This window comes from Mus pahari, chromosome 4 (genome assembly GCF_900095145.1).
Source record: "Mus pahari chromosome 4, PAHARI_EIJ_v1.1, whole genome shotgun sequence".
NCBI classification, from domain to species: Eukaryota; Metazoa; Chordata; class Mammalia; order Rodentia; family Muridae; genus Mus; species Mus pahari.
In genome coordinates this window covers 103,455,049-103,476,556 of record NC_034593.1, presented here as the reverse complement: position 1 = coordinate 103,476,556, position 21,508 = coordinate 103,455,049, and positions in this window count along the sequence as shown.

The window sequence follows — 21,508 nt, the reverse complement described above, 5'->3', positions numbered from 1 at the left end:
GGGGGGCAACTCCCAGGCAAACACCCCTCCTCGGGCGGGGAAAGGTGCTGGTGCCGGGTCAGCCTGGGGACTGCCACCAGGCGAACACCCCTCCTTGGGTGGGACAGGCGCCGGACGACTGGGACCAGACCCGGGTCCCTCCTCAGCAGTCCGCTCTCCCAGGCAGCGCACTGGAGTAAAGATGGCTCCCCCGAAAAATTATGTTTTTAGAATTATATATTTATATGAAGGTAGTCTTTAAATACAAAAATCAATAAATATTTAAATTCTATGATAAAATACATGGAATAAGAAATTTCTGTCTTTACAAGTAACTGCATATTTACAATGAATGTTTTCTGATTTTAATCTTCATCTATTAGAGTTCAATATAGAGTTCAATATGACACATACAGAAGGTATCAGTTCTTACTATCTTACAGGAGTCCTGTTTAGTTGAAAATAAGCCTGACTTAGATGTTGTGTTCCCTGAAAAGCCTTTACTCTTGTGCATAAATATCTGAGAATACAGGTAGATGCACATGTGCAAAATGTACATATCTAAAGGGAAGATAATTAGCTTTACAAATAAAGTCTAAAACACACAAAAAATTGCTATTCTCTAGCTCCCAACTCCAAAAAAATCCTCCATATATAATCAAACAAACAAACAAACATACAAACAAACAAAAAACCCTGCTGAGCCCACTATGGAAAGGCAGGAGCTGTAAACTCAACTAACCCTTCAACATGTTTGTAAGCATCCTTCCATCATCCAGTCTTCAGAACACTAGATCTCTATGTCCATTTGGTTTAATGCATGCTTCCGATGTGGCCTTTCTTTCTAGTTTGAGGCTGGGTTGTACAAAATAGATTATTTTAAATATTCAATATCTAAGCTATACCTTAAAGGAAGGTACCCACATGACATTATGCATTACAAACCATAAACCTAGATTTCTGAGATCCTCTACTACTTAGAAAAGCTCAAACATTAAACCATCAAGAACTTCAGTTAAAGGGAAGTTGCATGTTTGACTGCTATCATTGTATGAAAGATTAAAAACTAAAATGTAAGCTGAGGTTCTGTTACACATGACAAAAAAGTAAGTATACAAAAATATTTTAAAAGCTGGTTCTTTAGATGTTATTTGCTAAAAAACAAATGACAAAATAAGTATAGCAGTACCTCTGATCAAAATCTGAAACTAGTTAACATGTTTTCTCTTCCCACATCTACAAACCTCGTTCCTAACCTCTTCTTGTTGCCGTCTCAAGTTTGGGGGAGAAAAGACAATAAATGGAAAAAAAAATGAAAAGAGGCATACTCTAATAATCATAAGGCAATGTGTTTAAGAGCTGCACCTGAACAAATATTCTCCAAGCTGAAGATGGTCACCAACTCTTTGTAATCTGTAGAGTGGATCCACTTGCTCGAGTCACTGGTTGACATGAATAGCTTCATCATGCCTTAAGGAGGCATATTACTATGTATGGTATGTACAAGTATTTGAAAAGAATAACATTAAGAGGAAAAGGACAGCCTTGCAAATATCAGTTTCTTATATAAATGACAACAGTGGCATGTGGCTCTCTCGGGAGTTTTTTAATGGAGTAATTCTCACACTTTTATTCCTTTTTAATAGGATCTTATATATATTTTGCAGTAGGTTGTGGTCTGAAAGCATATGCTTTCTATTGGCTTGTTCTGAAATGTTAGGGATGCCTCATCTGCCTGTGGAGGGGCTTAGGGCACTGGCCCTATGTAAGTGATTGTCATGGTCCACTCAATGGGGAGCTGTGCCCACTTGACAGGGGCTTGGTCAGAAGCAGGTGAATCTCCTTCGCAGAGTTTCTGGAGCTTCCAACTCACTCAGCCTTTCCAAGCTTCCTGGCATAGTTCACTGCCCCACAGTTTCACATTTGAGAATCTTTACTTATCAACTACAATTTTATTATCCTGTATTTGCAATCAATTTTTAGGAAGAGTTACATGGATTTTATGATGTTCAATGAGTGTTGACTTCTATTGTTCTCAAAGTTACATATGAATTTCTCTCTTGGGAGATAGAATTTTACCCTTCATAACATGTCATGTCCTTCCATACTCTTTTTAAATATTATCATAAATTGTTCACCTATGCCTTGTATTGACATCGCATGCATTGACCTTTAGTAAGGATGAGAACTTTCTTATCGTGCTTTATTCTAGAACTTTGCCAACCTTCCATTTGTATTATCTGAAACTATCAAATTGCCAATGAATAAGCATTAAGTTTATACAACTTTAACTTTATTCAACAGGAGTGCTTGACTGACTCCTCTGGAAAAATACAATATTATACCAATGTAAAGCTGAGTATGATAATAATAATGTACAATATAATCACTTACATCATCCAATATTTCTGATGTGAATCTAAGAATCCATGTTATAGTATCTGGCTGAAGTAGTTGGGTTAATCATTTACACACAGATATAAAATATATGTTACATTACTTTCATTGACCTGGTCATATTACTTCATGGAAGTCATACTTTTGTTTTACTATTACTTTTTACAAGCTGGCCATTGCCCCCTCCCCCAGTTCCTCATCCTGTTTGTTCCTCTTCCTCCTCTCTCCAAGAGGTTGTTTCTACCTGAAGCATGGCTCCCCACTTCCTGGGGCCTCAGGTCTCTTGAGGGTTATGTGCATCTTCTCCCACTGGGACCAGATCCAGCAGTCCTCTGCTCTATATGTGTTGGAGGCCTTGGACTAGCTCATGCCTGCAGCCTGGTTGGTGGCTCCCTGTCTGAGAGATCTCAGGGGTGCAGATTAGTTGAGACTTCTGGACTTCCTATTGAGTCTCCCTCCTCTTCAGCTTCTTCCAACCTTTCCTTAACTTAATCACAGGGGTCTCCAACTTCACTTTAAGTATCTGTATCTGTCTCAGTCTGCTGCTTGTTATACTTTTTAAAATGTAATATGAAGGTATAGCATCTAGAAGTCTGCAGTACATTCCTTTTCCAATATAAAAACAAAAGCATGTTAATATGGTAAAATGAGTGTAATATAATATAGATTTAAAACAGTTTTAGAAGGACACCCACTAAACATGAGGATTAACTACCTGACAGCTTGCTAGAATATTATAAAACTTGCCTGCATAGCTCATTCCTACAGATAACAAAACTCACAAGTCTGTTGGGATGCTTAGATGTCAGGTCATTCAACCATTTTTTTTAAAAGATAATTTAGACTCTAACTATAATTCTCTGCCCTAGGAGCAGTATGACAAGAAGCCCTTACTCATAACCATTCCAGAACAAATATAATCATATTTCAGAATATATTAAATCACAGAAATTTCCATCTACTTCATATATTATAATCTTCATACCATCCCATCTACAATCTAGTGTGGGTTTTAGACTTCACTCGCATGCACATGGAGACACACACACACACACACACACACACACACACACACACTAGTACCCCTTAAATATTCAAATGTAGCTTGTGTCACAATTGCTAAGCACCAGAGTTCAGTAAACCTTCTTTGCAATGTCAGATAATAAATTCTAGGTGATTTCCCTGTAGTAAAATTTCTCTGTCACAATGACTCAGCTCAGCAATTATAACATGTAAACAGCCCTAGAGATTTATAATGTATGAGATTTGGTTGTATTTCAATAAATCATTATTTACAAAAACAATATTAGGATGACTTTGAATCATAGGGCAGTAGTTTACTGATCCCTAACCCTGACTCAAGTTTCAGTTTATGTTCAATATCATGTAAATATTACGATATGGCTTGGATGTCATTGACAATATATGATGCTTCTCTGCTATCCCTTCATGTCACCAACAACTTCCTGTACATCATTTCTAGATAGTATGAAAACTATACAGGGGTATTGAAATATCAATAAACAATGTTTGGATAAGACAACAAAGCATATAAGCCAGGTTTCTCATTTTAAAAATGAGAACTAAGTTCTTTTTGACAAGGTTTGTCATTGGATGAGACTGCTTACAAATTAGTGCTATTTTGTTTCTATAATGGAGGTAGTTGGGAAGTGACGTAATATTATTTTCAATTGGCCTTGCCAATATGTAATGCCTGCAAATGTATTCATGGCTTGTGTAATACATGTTACTGTAGCAACTGAACACAACCCAATGCAAAATCATAAACTTCCATAAAACATTACGAGTAATGTTTTAGTAACTGAGTGGCATGTCTTGATTATGAACTTGATAGATACTTATGTTTTAACAATATCAATAGAATAAGCATGCTTGTGAGTTTAAGGCAAACATTCATTATAAAAATAAAAAGTGAAGGAAAATTGGAGATTCATAAAGTGCTAAGTTAAAAATATGAAAAACAAAAGAGTAGAAAAATCAAAAATAGTAGTAAGAAGGCGCTAAGATAACCAAAATCCAGTGAAAGCAGATTCGGCAGTAATCAATCCAAGTGTATCAGCCATCACTTTGAATGGTTTTAATCTGTTACCCAATAAATGGCATAGACTAAAACAACACATACATAAAGATTGAAAGTAAAAGAACACTATAACATTTACCATGTTAACATCAAAGTACAAATGTAACAGACTGTGGTATATAAAGCAAAACAAGTGTTAGGGGAAAATAGAATTTTAATAATAAGGGCTCTATTTTCAAAAGTATGTAAGTATTTGCTCACCTATGGAGCATCAAGACATTAAAACTTCAAAGAGAAACAAAGAAAAAAATCCCTATTATCTTTAAAGATGTTGACATTCATCTGAGGGGATGTGTAGATTTGGAAGGCATTAATGATAATAAAATATTTTAGCTCAATATCATAATCAATATATCATTAACATCTATTATTTACTTTATCACACAAGAACACAAATAACTCTCAAGCTTCCATGGAATGTTCACCAAAATAGACCAAGGACCAGCTCTTACACTCTTTCCAACTCCTCTTCCACCATTTTTCTGGTGCTTTGTGGGTACAGGATTGTGACAGAACTAGATAGTAGATCTGAACATTCATAGTCATTTTCTGCACTTCTTGGACAGTTATGAGTCTCAACAGTAGTCAATATACACTGCAATCAGGAGCTGCCCATGCCTCACTGGCTAAGGGGTTCCACACTCACTGACCTATCAGAAATAATAGTTGGTTTAAGTTTAATAAAAAGAAGATATGAAATGGGAGTGATATGTGTTGAATGGCCATGTGAGTCATACAGGTGGTGGGACTGTGGATATGATCCAGATACACTGCATGCATGTTTAAAAATTAAAGAATAAATGAAAAGAGGCAATCTGATATAGAGAATTTCTGTGTTCAGTATGCATTAATACAAATATTTACATATGTTACTGTCAGAATAATAGAAACACCTAGATTATTATCATATATGAGAATAATAGATATAGCAAAATAAACTGAGGATATTAGTAAGATTCAAAAAATGTTATGAATACATTGTTACCAACTCAGCTAATATATACAAAATGAGCCAATTTCTTAAAAGATGTATTTTTAAAAGTCAACACAAGGACAAACACCTGGTGCAGGTGTATATTAATGTAAAATATTGTCTGAATTTTCATATGCAAAGCATCTCCTCATGATATAATTAACTAGAATACAATAATTGATGTTTCAATGTGATATTATCCAATCAAGTATATAGTCTACAGTTAGTACTTCATTTTCTATTTTTAAATGTATTTTAAATTCATCAACATTTCATCTATCTAATGTGTTAATATTTGTGTTTCAATCATTAATGATAAATATTTAGGAAATTTGATTAAGAAATATATAATTTCTTAGCTGATAAACACTATAAATACATTCTTCAATTATTACTTATATTTGAGTCATAACCTTCAATCAACTGCTTCTATATTTCAAATACAAATCTTAACATTTTCTGGTTTCTTTATATAAATGTAACACCCTCAACTAAGACCATTTTTTTTAAGTAGGAACATGTCTCTCTATACTAACCCATTTTTATTTCATTTTTAGATATTTTTATTTGGCTATTACTTGTTACAAGGTAGAAAATCATTTTTATTGATAGTCTGTTCTCCACTGTTCACTGCTAATTTTTGCCAGAATTTTATTAGTGGCCAAATGATTGTCTAGTCATGCCTATCATTCAGTTTGTAACTCCCAAAGTCAAGGTTTGCCTTATTGATTTATTCTAAAAATTAGGCTGAATATGTCCAATGTCAGTCTAGAGTTGATTTTATCCAGAGGGATTAAAAACATGAATAAAATACAAAAAAGTGTTGGCTCCTATATTGAAGGAAATAGAGTTTTTATGAAAAGATCTCTAAGTAATTATGTAAAGCCCATAATGTGCTAACATTGATAAAACATTCTATCCAGGATAAAACAAAGAAAACAAAAACCAAAGATTATCATTTATGGGAGTAATAAATTCCACAGAAAATGCATCAATATTTGACAGATGATCAGAAACGTGAAGCTGTGTTGCAGGATTACCTTTTCCCAAAACTTTAATAGTTCCTTGAGATTTCATACAGCACACTTCTGTTTTTCAACCCCTCTTCAAACTCCTCCCAGATCCTGCTCTTCCAATCCAACTTTATACCCTCATTTTTATAGCATAGTTTCGCCTTTCTCTTCTTTTTCCTCCCTCCATCCAGCCTTTCCTATCCTTACCTAATCTCTAGTTGATAGTCTCTTTTTTTCATTAATTATTATTATGACATTTAAACAACTCTAGGTCCAGTAAACAAAAATAGCAAACACACTGTTTTCAAAACAAGAAGGTAATGCAAAAGTCTTGCATTAGAAACGTGTGAGAATATATATATATATATATATATATATATATATATATATATATATATATATATATATATTTTTAACCCCATATTTCATTTCCCACCCCCATCGACCCACTGTCTGATCCACATCCTACTCCTCCTCCCCACCCCACCCCATCGCCATGTGGATGTCCCCATCTGCCACCACACCTAACCTCTAGTCTCTTGAGGGCTATGTGCATCATCTCTGAATGAATACAAACCTTGAAGTCCTCTACTGTATGTGTATTGGGTGATTCAGTGTATGAGAGATATCAGGGGTCCAGAATAATTGAGACTGCTGTTTCTCCTACAGGATCGCCCTTCTCCTCAGCTTCTTTCAGCCTTCCCTAAGGGGTCAGCCTTATCTCAGGGGTCAGCAGGCAAATGGACAGAACTAGAAAATATCATCCTGAGTGAAATAACTCAGACCCAAAAGGACATGCATGGTATGTACTCACTAATAGGTGGATATTAGCTTAAATCAATCAATCAATCAATCAATCAATCAATCAATTAATCATACAGAATCATACAGAATACCTAAGATACAGTTCACAGAACTCAAAAAGCTCAACAAACTGAAGGACTTGTCAGTCTCACTTGGGAGGGAAGAAAGCAATTGCAAGTGGGGAGGAAGGGAAGAATCTTGGAGGGAAAGTAGACTGGGTGGGTGGGAGGGGAGTGGAGAGGAGAGGAAAACCTGATCTGGTTTGGGGTGAGGGAAAAGGACTAAAGCCCTGAGGGCCAGCAGAAAGAATGGAAACAGGCAACCTCAGGAAATAGGAGATTGGGAAGACTCTGTAGAATGCACCAGAGACCTGGGAGGTGATAGACTCTCAGGACTCATAGAGAGGGACCTTAGATAAAATGCCTGACAGTAGGGAGAGAGAATTTATAGAGCCCAACTCCAACAGGAAGACAGAACAGTGAGGGATGGAGTTTCCATCCTACAGTCACATCTCTGACCCATAATTGTACTTGTCTGAAAGAATTACAGGAATGGAAATGAAGAGGAGCCTGAGGAAAAGAAGGTCCAGTGACAGGCCCTAAGTGGGATCCAGCTCAAGGGGAGGTCCCATGGCCTGACACATATGATATTTTTAAAGAACTAACATGAGCTATGCCTGAGGCAGAGTAAAGAGATGTGGGTATATTGGGAATCTTGAGGAAGAAAATCAGACTAAGGGAGCAGTTCTGGATAATATATACTCTCATAGAGGACACACAGATTAGCCAACTTGAAGTCTCAGTGACATACCACGCCATTTGGGTGCTATGAAGAGTGATTAGAAACAAATTCTACTTCTTATCTTGAGCAATTGAATTGACCATTATTCTTGGCAGGGTTTTACTGAAAATAGCACCTGGAATTCCAACTTGCACCCTAATGAACTGTTTTCTGCCTGTCATCATGCATACCTACAGACATTAACACTCAAGATTCTAGGTTTCATCATAGAATCATTGATATCTATTTATTTCTTTGCATTTTATTGATGTTCCTTTTCATTGCAGAGTAAGTCTGGAGAAAGCATCTAGGCTGTTTTCAGAGGGTCACCGTTAACTAAACCTGGGCTTGCTTATGCTTTCTCCATCATCTCTGGCATCTGGATTTGGCTGTAAGACAGGAGATGGTTACATTTGAGGCTTTATGCTCTTTCTATTAGCACAGGTCAATTTTTCTTGCCTTTACAGGAATACTCTTTAACATCCCTTTGTCCATTATCCTGGCTAGGAGAGGGTAACTATGTAGATAAAATCAGTTTCTGTTTCATATCTTCATTTAGACATTAAAAATCAGAGAGAGAGTAATAATAACAACAGAGGAGAATGAGTTTAGGATATTTAATATGTTCTCTTTGAATACTCATTATCCCTTTCAGTGAGTTGGCTTTGCAGATCTCTTTCATTCCAGATTCCAGTGGATACTTCCTTCCATGTCCCAGGGATTTACAGGTGGTGACTGCATGGTGGCAACAAGCCCAGATTCCCACACACTCCCCTGAGGGTCCTCTACCCTCTGCCCATGCTTCAGTAATTAGTCTCTTTGTTTACAAATCCTCTTCAAATTATCCTAATTTGCTCATGCCATCTGTCTTCTGTTATGACTGGAATAGATGCGCCCTAAGTTCCACAGCTGCTCTGTAAACATAAATGTTTAAATCGGAAGAAGGGGCTTCTTGGTGCACAAGGTGCTATTCCACTTGTCTTATCACATTGGTTCTTGACACTAATTGGTTGTTGCTTCCATTTTGGAGTACCCAAGGACTAACAGGTTATTAAAGCTTTAACAACTTGGGAGATTGTCATCTCTCATTCACTAATTCTCTAAATGGGAAGACAGGGAAAGGGTTAGTAGAGTGGCATTGTCTGCAGTAGCTGGCAGGCATTTGGTTTTATATAAGACATCTCTGCCTGGCTCTTGCAATATAAACAACTCTCAGGTAGTACACCACAGTTTCTGTTTAAATTAACAATGCGACAATGAAAACTGGTTCCTACAAATCTTTACAAAAATCTCCTTTCATTCTATTTTAAATATAAGCTCCCGAACTCAATGCTTATGTATATAACTCTTGGACATCTATAACTTTATCACATTTCCTGATAACATTTTGCTATATTGCCTTAATAAACCCCAGACTTATGGAATATATCTCTAGGTATATAAAGGCATTTTGACTGGGAAGCTGTCTCCAAGTACTTCCGCGGTTTTCCTCGGCAATAAACTCTTACAGTATTAATAAGCGCGTCTACATCCACATTCGCACTATGTAAAATAGCAGCATTGACATTTACATATCTTCTACTCTGATGCTTTATTTATTTATATATAGGTCACTTGTTATTATTTTACACTTTATATTATATTTTGCTGTTTACATTAGAATTTCATGTATTCAAATCTAAGGACTCTGTTTAAAAGAAAAAAAAATATTGTTTCTTTGGTTTCTTAACAAACTCTTTCTATACATAATCTCTGCCAGATAGCACAGTGAATAAACGTTTGTTGGAAAAAAAAAGCAAAAGAATGAATAAAGTATATGTACTTTGCTGTTGTAACAGTGTACTTGGTGTTGAAGAAAATCATCATGGCATTTTTGGGATGTTCGGATGTGTGGCAGCACTAGAGGCATATTTCTATTTAATGGGGTTTTCTGTAATGAACACGAGCAAGATCACTCCTGTTTTTACTGTAGAGGAAATTAACTGTTTATAACAGAGAATGAAACAATAGGACCGAATGCTTCTAGGAGGCAGAGATGTAAAATCTTCCACCTGAAAGATATTCAAGCAGAAGCACATACAAAGAGCATTGTCCAGCACTTCCTGCTTTCTTTATTACTGAATAGATGGGCACAGAAGAGATGCATTGGCCCCTTCTTCTGACTTACTTGTATACCCCACACTGACTGTCTATGAGCTTAATTTGGATATAAAGCTTGTCTTATGGCTATGCTATGGAAAACGAATGCTGTTATGTTTTCTCTCTGAAATGAAAATTCAGGGAATCATTTTTATTTTCATTATGCTAAGAGGTTTCAACATTATTTAGAGTATTCCATAGTATATCAGAGAAAAACATACCTACTACTGAAGGAATGTTTCATGGAATTAAAAAACAACTACCAGCAACTATTTTATACAAGAGGAAATAATCTGGTATTCAAGTACATAGTCACAGTATGCTTTTTAGACTAGACTCAAGATAAATTTATTTTTTTAAAGAACTTATAAAGTTCATCCAATCATATCATTGACATTTGCCATATTTTTTAAATTAATAATTTTATGTTCTTTATCTTCCTGTATAATTGCTTGGGAGGCTTGAGGCCTTTGTTTTCTTCTTTTAACCTTTTCTTTGATATATTTTCAGACTTACAAAAGTTGTTAAAATGTACAGGGAATTCTGCATATGGTTCAATGATATTTTTCATAATTAACATTTGACCAGATTTAGTTGCTTTGGCTATATTTTTCTTACAAAACATATGTATGCATTTCCACATCTGAACATGCACATAAGTTTTTAATGGATTCGATCTTAGAAATGGTGCCCTAGAATTTGACCTTTACACTGATGCTTTCTTTGTTAGTAAGGCATATCTAAGGTTACAAGGACTTTTGTTATTGAATGCTTTGAAGGAAGAAAGTTCAGTACTCTCTTATGTAAATGTGTTTGACATTTAAATGCTATTTTTTTTTTTAAAGAAGATAAACTTTTGGATACATTTTTAATCACATCTCCTGTTAATGTTTCCCATGTACCCTATGCTCCACTTATGCTGAGCTGATTACATTTGCTGAAATGTCTTTCAGACACTTTCTGGATTCTTTTCTATTTAATGGGGGGTAAATTGATATCTGATGACCATGCTGTGCCCAATCATGTATCAGAGAGGAAGCTGCGCTCAGATGAGCTTGCCTTCAGCATCAGATCCCTTGAACAAGTTCAGGTCATCTTTTGTCTTCACTTAATTTTTGCAGAAGTAAGCTTTACCTGGTGTCATAAATAAAACAGAATATCTTTGTTGAGCCAGGACTACCAACTGCTCTTTCTTTTATCCTAACATTAATTGCTAGATCTTTGAATATGGAGTGTTACTAGCTTCTGAATAATGTCACTTTAGAATTGCTTAAGAGAATATATATATATATATATATATATATATATATATATATATATGACAGGGTTTCTCTGTATAGCCCTGGCTGTCCCCCCCCCTCTCTCTCTTTCTTTCTTTCTTTTTCTTTATATTAAGGTCTAATACCAATTGCAAGATCTCATTTTCCATATTTAATATATTTGTTCTAGGTTCTTAAAAAAAACAGTATGACATATTTGAAAACATGTTCTTTTTGCATGTGCTTTTAACACGAATTTGCTCTAGAACTACTCAAAAATGGGGATTAGTATATGTAGTTGGCCACTATGATGAAGATAAAAATAGTATCATGTTCAAAAGTTATTTATAAACAGTGACTTCATGAAATATACAGACAAATGGATGGAACTAGAAAATATCATCCTGAGTAGGTAACCCAGACACAAAAGGACACACATGGTGTGTACTCACTGAGAAGTGGATATTAGCCCAAAAGCTCTGAATACTCATGGTACAACTCACAGACCACATGAAGTTTAATGAGAAGGAAGAACAAAGTGTTGATGCTTCAATCCGACTTAAAAGAGGGAACAAAATAATCACAGGAGGTAGAGAGAGGGAGGACCTGGGAGGGAGAGAAGAGGGGGAGGAAAAGTTAGGGGCAGCATCAGGTATGAGAAGAGACAAGAGAGATGTCCAGAGGGTCAGGAAAATGAATAGAAATATGTAGTGGGGGGAGGCTGCGTGTAGTCACCAGAAAGCCCCAGATGCCACTAAGTGAGTTTCCAGGACCCAACTAGGATAAAATTAGCCAAAATACCCAACGGAGGATAGATTAAAACCTGCAGAGACCACCTCCCCTAGGTAGGCACGGCCTCCAGTTGAGGGATGGGGCCACACACCCACATGAAAAATTTTAACCCAGAATTATTCTTGTCTTAAGGAAAGGCAGAGACAAAAAAATAGAGCACAGATTGAATGAAAGGCCATCCAGAGATTGCCTCACCTAGGGATCCATCCCCTCTGTAGTCGCCAAATCCCAGTACTATTGCTGCTGGCAAGAAGTGCTTGCTGAGTCATTTTATCTCCCCTCTATTGGGTATTTAGGCTAATGTTATCCTAGTTGGGGCCTGGGCACCTCTTGCTTCCCTGGCATCTGGGAATTTATAGTGACTACACCCAGGAGCCTGTTACAGCTGTTCCCTGAGAGGTTCTGCCAGCACCTGACTACTACAGATGCATATACTCACAGCCTACTATCAGACTAGAGACCCCAATGGAATAATTAGGGGAAGGTCTGAAAGAGCAGAAGGGGATTGCAACCATATAGGAAGAACAATAATATCAACTAACCAGATCCCCTAGAGCTCCCAGGGATTAAACCACCAATCAAAGAGTATACATGCAAGAGTCCATGGCTCCAGCAACATATGTAGCAGAAGATTGCCTTATCTGACAACAATGGGAGAAAACGCTCTAGATCTTATGGAGGCTTGTTGCTCCACATAGGAGGATGCTAGAGAGGTGAGGCTGGAGTGAGTGGGTGGGTGGAGGAGCACCCTCATAGAGGCAAATGGGAGCAGGAGTTTGATGGTGGATTTGAGGAAGGGAGACAGGGACAACATTTGAAATGTAAATAAATAAAATAAGCAATAAAAATAATATTGATCTGCAGCCAGAAGGTGGAGCTGATCCTCGATCCTCTGTGCACCTTCCTTGCCAGAGGAAAGCTTGCCTCCGGGGAATGATCTGACCCCTGAACTCAGGAGCGATCCCCATTTTCTCTGCAGTGACTCTCTGAGGTGGGTCCACTCTGGAGTGCTCAGGCCACAGAAGCAGCACAGCTTCAGACACAGGGTCCAAAGGGCCTACTTCTGCAGCCAGGAGGTGGGGCTGTTCTGCAGCCCTCTCTGTGCACTGGTCTTGCCAAGAGAGAGCTGGTCTCCTAAGAATGCTGACACAGGCTTACAAACTCAAGCTCCAGCCAGAGATAGCAAGAGCATCTAATAACAGAGATTACCACATGGAAAAAGGCAAATGCAAGAATCTTATCAATGGCAACCAAGACCACTTGGCATCACCAGAACCCAGTACAACCACCATAGCAAGTCCTGGATACCCCAACATACAGGAAAAGCAAGATTCAGATTTGAAATCATATCTCATGGTGCTGGTAGAGTATTTTAAGAAGGACATTAATAACTCCTTTAAAGAAATACAGGAGCACACAGCTAAACAGTTAGAAGCCCTTAAAGAGAAATCACAAATATGCCTTAAAGAATTACAGGAGAATACAGGTAAATAGGTAAAAGCACTTTAAAGAAGAAACACAAAAATCCCTTAAATAATTACAGGAAAACACAATCAAACAGGTAAAGGAATTGAACAAAACCATCTAGGATCAAAAAATGGATATAGAAACAATAAAGAAATCACAAAAGAAAATAAGCCTGGAGATAGAATTCCTAGGAAAGAAATCAGGAACCATAGATGCAATCGTCACCAACAGAACACAAGAGATAGAAGAGAGAATCTCAGGTGCATAAGATTCCATAGAAAACATGGACTCAACAATCAAAGAAAAGGCAAAATGCAAAAAGATCCTAACTCAAAACATCTAGGAATTCTAGGACACAATGAGAAGACCAAACCTAAGGATAATAAATATAAATGAGAATGAAGATTTTTCAACTTAGAGAGCCAGTAACTATCTTCTACAAATTTATAGAAAAATAGTTCCCTAACCTAAAGAAAGCCATGCCCATGAACATACAAGAAGCCTACAAAACTCCAAATAGACTAAACCAGAAAGAAAATTCCTACTGTCACATTAAATCAAAACACAAAATGCACTAAACAACTATAGGATATTAAAAGCAGTAAGGGAAAAAAGTCAAGTAACATATAAAGGGAGACCTAATAGAATTACACCAGATTTCTCTCCAAATACTATGAAAGCCAGAAGATCCTGGACAGATGTTATACAGACCCTAAGAGAAAAAAAAAATGCCAGCCCAGGCTACTATACCCAGCAAAACTCTCAATTACCATAGATGGAGAAACCTAAGTATTCCAAGACAAAACCAAATTTACAGAATATCTTTCCTCGACATCCTTTTAAAGGATAATAAAGGGAAAACTCCAACACAAAGAGGGAAACTACACCCTAGAAAAAGCGAGAAAGTAATCTTTCAACAAACCTAAAAGAAAATATCCACATTAATAGAATCACAACTATAACAACAAAAATAACAGGAAGTAACAATTACTTGTCCTTACTATCTCTAAATATCAATGGACTCAATTGCCCAATAAAAAGACATAGACTAACAGACTGGTTACTTAAACAGAACCCAATATTTTGCTGCATATAGGAAACCGATCTCAGTGACAAAGACATATACTACCTCAGAGTAAAAGACTGAAAAACAATTTTTCAAGCAAATGTTCCCAAGAAACAAGCTCCAGTAGCCATTCAAATATGGAATGAAATTGACCTTAACCTAAAGTTATCAAAAAAGACAAGGAACAACACTTCATATTCATAAAAGGTAAAAACTTGCCAAGATGAACTCTCAATTCTGAACTTCTATGCTACAAATGCAAGGCCATGTACAATCATTAAAGAAACTTTAGTAAAGCTTAAATCACACATTGCAATGCACACAAAAATAGTGGGAGATTTCAACACCCCACTCTCATAACTGAACAGATCCTGGAAACAGAAACTAAATAAAGACACAGTGAAACTAACAGAATTTATGAAACAAATGGATTTAACAGAAATCTACACAACATTTTATCCTAAAACAAAAGGATATAGCTTCTTCTGAGGACCTCGTGGTACCTTCACCAAAACTGACCATATAATTGGATACAAAACAGGCCTCAACGGGTACAAAAATATTGAAATAATCACATGCATCCTATCAGATCCCCATAGACTGAGGCTGATATTCAATACCAAAATAAATAATAGAAAGCCCACATACAATGAGGAACAACACTATGCAATGATAATTTTGTCAAGGAATAAATAAAAAAAGAAATTAAAGACTTTTTAGAGTTTAATGAAAATGAAGCCACAGCATACCCAAACTTATGGGACACAATGAAAGCAGTGCGAAGAGGAAAACTCATACCTCTGAGTGCCTACAAAAAGAAAATGGGGAAAGTATACACTAGCAGCTTGACAGCACACTTAAAACTCTAGAATACAAGGAAGCAAATTCACCTAAGAGGAGTAGATGGTAGGAAATAATCAAACTCATGGCTGAAATCAACCAAGGGGAAACAAAAAGACTATTCAAAGAATCAACCAAAGCAGGAACTGGTCCTTTGAGAAAATCAACAGGATAGATGAACCCCTAGTCAGACTAAATAGAGGGCAAAGAGAGAGTATCATAATTAACAAAATCAGAAATAAAAAGTGAGACAACAACAGAATCTGAAAAAATCCAAAAAGCCTCAGATCCTATTACAAAAGCCTATACTCAACAAAACTGGGAAATCTGGATGAAATGGACAATTTTCTAGACAGATACCAGTTACCAAAGTAAATCAGGATCGGAATAATGATCTAAATAGTCCTATAACCCTAAAGAAATAGAAACAGTCATTAATAGTCTCCTAACCAAAAATAGCCCAGGACCAGATGGGTTTAGTGCAGAGTTCTATCAGACCTTCAAAGAAGACCTAATTCCAATTCTCAAACTATTCCACAAAATAGAAACAGAAGATACTCTACCCAATTCGTTTTATGAATCCACAATTCTGATACCAAAACCACACAAAGACCCAACAGAGAAAGAGTACTTCAGACCAATTTCCCTTATGAATATCAATGCAAAAGTACTCAATAAAATTCTCACAAACTGAATCCAAGAACACATCAAAATGATCATCCATCATGATCAAGCAGGTTTCATCCCAGGGATGCAAAGATGGTTCAATATACAGAAATCTATCAATTTAATCCACTATATAAACAAACTCAAAGAAAAAAAAACACATGATCATTGCATTAAATGCTGAGAAAGCATTTGATAAAATCCAACACCCATTCATGATAAAAGTCTTGGAAAGTTCGTGAATTCAAGGCCCATGCATAAACATAAAAGCAATATACAGCAAACCAGTAGCCAACATCAACCTAAATGAATAGAAACTTAAAGGAACCCCAATAAAATCAGGGACTAGAAAAGGCTGCCCTCTCTCTCCTTACCTATTCAATATAGCACTTGATTTCCTAGCCAGAGCAATTAGACAACAAAAGGAAATCAAAGGGATACAAAGTGGAAAGGAAGCAGTCAAAATATCACTATTTACAGATGATAGGATAGTACAAATAAGAGGCCCCAGAAATTCTACCAGAGAAACCCTAAAACTAATAAACTACTTCAGCAAAGTGGCTGGATATAAAATTAAATCAAACAAATCAGTGGCCTTTCTCTACACAAAGATAAACAGGGTGAGAAAAAAAATAGAGAAAAAACACCCTTCACAATAATCACAAATAATATAAAATACCTAGGTGTGACTAAGCAAGTGAAAAATCTGTATGATAAGAACCTCAAGTTTCTGAAGAAAGAAATTGAAGAAGGCCTCAGAAAATGGAAAGATCTTCCATGCTCATGGATTGGCAGGATTAATATAGTAAAAATGACTATCTTGACAAAAGCAATCTACAGATTCAATGAAATCTACATCAAAATTCCAACTCAATTCTTCACTGAGTTAGAAAGGGCAATTTGCAAATTCATCCGGAATAACAAAAAGCCTAGGATGGCAAAAACTATTCTCAACAATAAAAGAACCTCTGGTTTAATCACCATCCCTGACCTCAAGCTGTACTACAGAGCAATTGTGATAAAAATTGCATTGTACTTGGTATAGTGACAGACAGCTAGATCAATGGAATAGAATTGAAGACCCAGAAATGAACCCACACACCTATGGTCACTTGATCTTTTTCATAAAGAAGCTAAAACCCTCCAGTGGAAAAAATACAGCATTTTCAACAAATGGTGCTGGCTCAACTGGAGGTTATCATGTAGAAGAATGTGAATTGATCCATTCTTATCTGCTTGAACAAAGCTCAAGTCTAAGTGTATCAAAGACCTCCACATAAAACCAGGGACACTGAAATTTATAGAAGAGAAAGTGGGGAAAAGCCTTGAAGATATGGGCACAGGGGAAAATTTACTGAACAGAACACCAATGGTTTGTGACTTAAGATAAGTATCAATAAATGGCACTTCATAAAATTGCAAAATTTCTGTCAGTCAAAGGACACTGTCAAAAAAAAGGTAATTAATAAATTGGGAAAAGATCCTTAACAATTCTAAATCCGAAAGGAGGGTTAATATCCAACATATACAAAAAACTCAAGAAGTTAGACTCCAGAAAACAAAATAACCCTATTTAAAAATGGGGTACAGAGCTAAACAAAGAATTCTCAACTGAGGAATACTGAATGGCTGAGAAGCACCTAAAAAAATGTTCAACATCCTTAATCATCAGGGAAATGTCAATCAAAACAACTCTGTGATTCTACCTCGCACCAGTCAGATGGCTAAGACCAAAAAGTCAGGTGACAGCAGATGTTGATGAGGATGTGGAGAAAGAGGAACACTCCTCTACTGCTGGTGGGACTGAAAGCTGGTGCAACCACTCTGGAAATCAGTTTGGTGGTTCCTCAGAAAATTGGACAAAAGACTACAGAAGATCCAGCAATTCATCTCCTGGGCATATACTCAGAAGATGTTCCAACCTGTAATAAGGACCCATGCTCCACTATGTTCATAGCAGCCTTATTTATAATAGCCAGAAGCTGGAAAGAACTCAGATGTCCCTCAACAGTGAATGGATACAGAAAATGTGGTACATTTACACAATGGAGTACTACTCAGCTATTAAAAACAATGAATTTATGAAATTCTTAGACAAATGGATGGATCTGGAAGATATCATCCTGAGTGAGGTAACCCAATCACAAAAGAACACACATGATGTGCTCTCACTGGTAAGTAGATATTAGCCCAGAAGCTCAGAATACCTAAAATACCATTTGCAAAACACATGAAACTCAAGAACAAGGAAAACCAACATGTGGATACTTCAATCCCTTTCAGAAAGGGAACAAAATACCCATGAAAGGAGTTACAAAGACAAACTTCAGAATAGACACTGAAGGCATGACCACCCAGAGACTGCCCTACCTGGATATCTATCCCATAAACAACCAACTAACCCAGACACTATGGCAGATGCCAACAAGAGCTTGCTGACAGGAACCTGATATAGCTTTCTCCTGAGAGGCTTTGCCAGTACTTGACTAATACAGAAGTGGATCCTCACAGTCATCCATTAAATGGATCACAGGGTCTCCAGTGAAGGAACTAGAGAAAGTAACCTAGGAGCTGAAGGGGTTTGCAGCCCCTAGGAGGAACAACAATATGAACTAATCAGTATTCCCAGAGCTCCCTGATACTAAACCACCAATCAAAGAAACCACAGGGAGAATCTCATGGCTTTAGGGGAATCTCATGGCTTTAGATGCATATGTAATTGAGGATGGCCTAGTTGGTTATCAATGGGAGGAGAGCCCCTTGGTCCTGTAAAGGTTCTATGTCCTAGTATAGGGGAAAGTCAGGATCAGAAAGTGTGAGAGGGTGGGTTGGGCAGCAGTGGGAGGGGGGAGGGGATAGGCGATTTTTGGAGGAGAAACTAGGAAAGGGGGTAACATTTGAAATGTAAAGAAAAAATTATCTAATAAAAATAATATTTACAAATTTGAATAAATTATATAGGTTCAAAAAAACTTTAGACCCTCTGCATGTACCTCTTTAAGAGGATATAATTCAAAATTCTATAAACTTTCCTGCACAAAAATAGTTGCAGACATCAAATGAATCTTTAAAAAGTTTTAAAATTTCCATTTTAGACAGTTCTTTTGTATCTTCATTAGATGTGGGCTGAGTACAGAGAAAGCTGCCTTTTGTGATTCTTAAGATCATGTTAATGGACAAAGTGAAACACTATTATGGAAGCACAAAAGATGGGTAGCTATAATTATCACATTTAGGTAGAGCAAATGAAAGAATACATATAAGAATATGAGCCATTTTTATCTAATAACAAATTAAAACTTGTCTGAGGGGAACATAGTCTCATAAGAAGAGAGTACAAAACTGATAGTTCCTTTAAATGTTCCATACTTCATATAATCAAAGCAATAGAGAAAAACGTAAATGAGCAGCTATAAGAGCTACAATCACATACAATTTAAAAATCAGACTACATTACAATTCTTGAACTATTAACAGACATGTTATATTTTTACAAATCACATAATTTATTTTAAAAATAATATTGATAGGACTCAGATATTTATAATGGGTAATAAAACTCAATCTAATGAACAGACCTATAATTGGAAAACTATTCATGACCTATAAGTTAATGGCTGTGAGTGAATTTTCAGAATATTTCATCTGGTTAATGAAACACATTTGAACAGATTAAAGTAATAGTGTGGTTTGTTGGAGCTGCTAGGGCATTTATTAACTGAAGAGTTAGAGTCTGCATTAGAGACCATTGCTTAACTGTGACCAAATATTACAAATACAACATAGGACTCATGGTTTTGAAGGACTCTACTTCATAATACTGGAGAAGACACAGATGGGATCCTAATGCCAGGAGCCTGTGATAGAGGTTTCTACATCATGGTTAAACAAGAAACAGGAAACTGAACCACAATAGGGCAATAACTATTAATTAACCTTTAAATGTAAATTTCTCACCAAATAAATGTTCTCAAACTGTCCGAACGATACCTGAAGATGAGGAATGTACAACCATAATAGGAGCTTGTGGAGAACATTGGTGGTTGAAATAAAGAGAACTACTATTCTAAATGACCATTCATTACCTTTCAAGAGTGTAGGTCAGAATTGGATAAGATGCATAGAATATGAGGAGATTAAAAATATCCAAAATTCCTTGCACACAGTTTATTGCATGAAAACTTCATGATTTTCTGCCCTACTAGTCCTGTCTCCATTCAAACTAGCTGACATACAATACTCTCGAAGTGAGAACTCGAAAATTCATCAATGACCTAAAATAAAGAAAACTTATTTACCCAAAGGAATAGTACTCAGCTATTTAAAGAAGCATCATGAATTTTGCAGACAAATGGATATAACTAGAAAATATCATCCCGAGTGAGGTACCCCAGACTTATAAGTGGATATTAGCCATTAAGTACAGGATTACCACACTACAATTCATGGATCCAAGGAATCCAAATAACAAGGAAGGAACAAAAGAGGAGAATTGAATCCTTCTCAGAAGGGCAAATTAAATAGATATTGGAGGTGGATAGAGGGATGGAACTGGTGGCAGGGAAGAGGGAAGGGGAGCAGGCTGAAGGATCATATGTAGGAAGAGCAAGGGAGAGAAATAGAAATCAAAAGTAGGCAGAATGGGGCATATCTAGGATGTGCCAAAGACCTGGGATGCGGGGAGGCTCCAAGGTGTCTGTATGGGTGATTCAAGTTGAGACTCTTAGCAGTGAGAGATACAAGTCTTGAAGTGGCCACTTCCTATAGTCAGGAAGGACTCACAGTGGAGGTATAAGGACAACAATCCACTCACAAAACCTTCAACATAAAGTGTTCAGGGACAAACACAGAGCAGAATCAGAAGGAATGGCCAACCAATAACTGGTCCAAATTGCAGCTCATGCCACAGTCTCTGACACTATTAATGGTACTCTTATTATGCTTGCAGAGAGGAACCTAGCAAAACTGTTCTCTGAGAAACTTTATCTAGCAGTCAAACTATTTATCTGTAGGCTTCTTGTATATTCATGGACATCTCTTTCTTCAGGTTGGGGAATTTTTCTTCTATAATTTTTTGAAGATATTTACTAACCCTTTGTATTAGTCAGGGTTCTCTAGAGTCACAGAACTTACGGATAGTCTCTATATAGTAAAGGAATTTATTGATGACTTACAGTCTGCAGTCCAAATCCCAACAATGGTTCAGTAGTAGCTGTGGATGGAAGTCCAAAG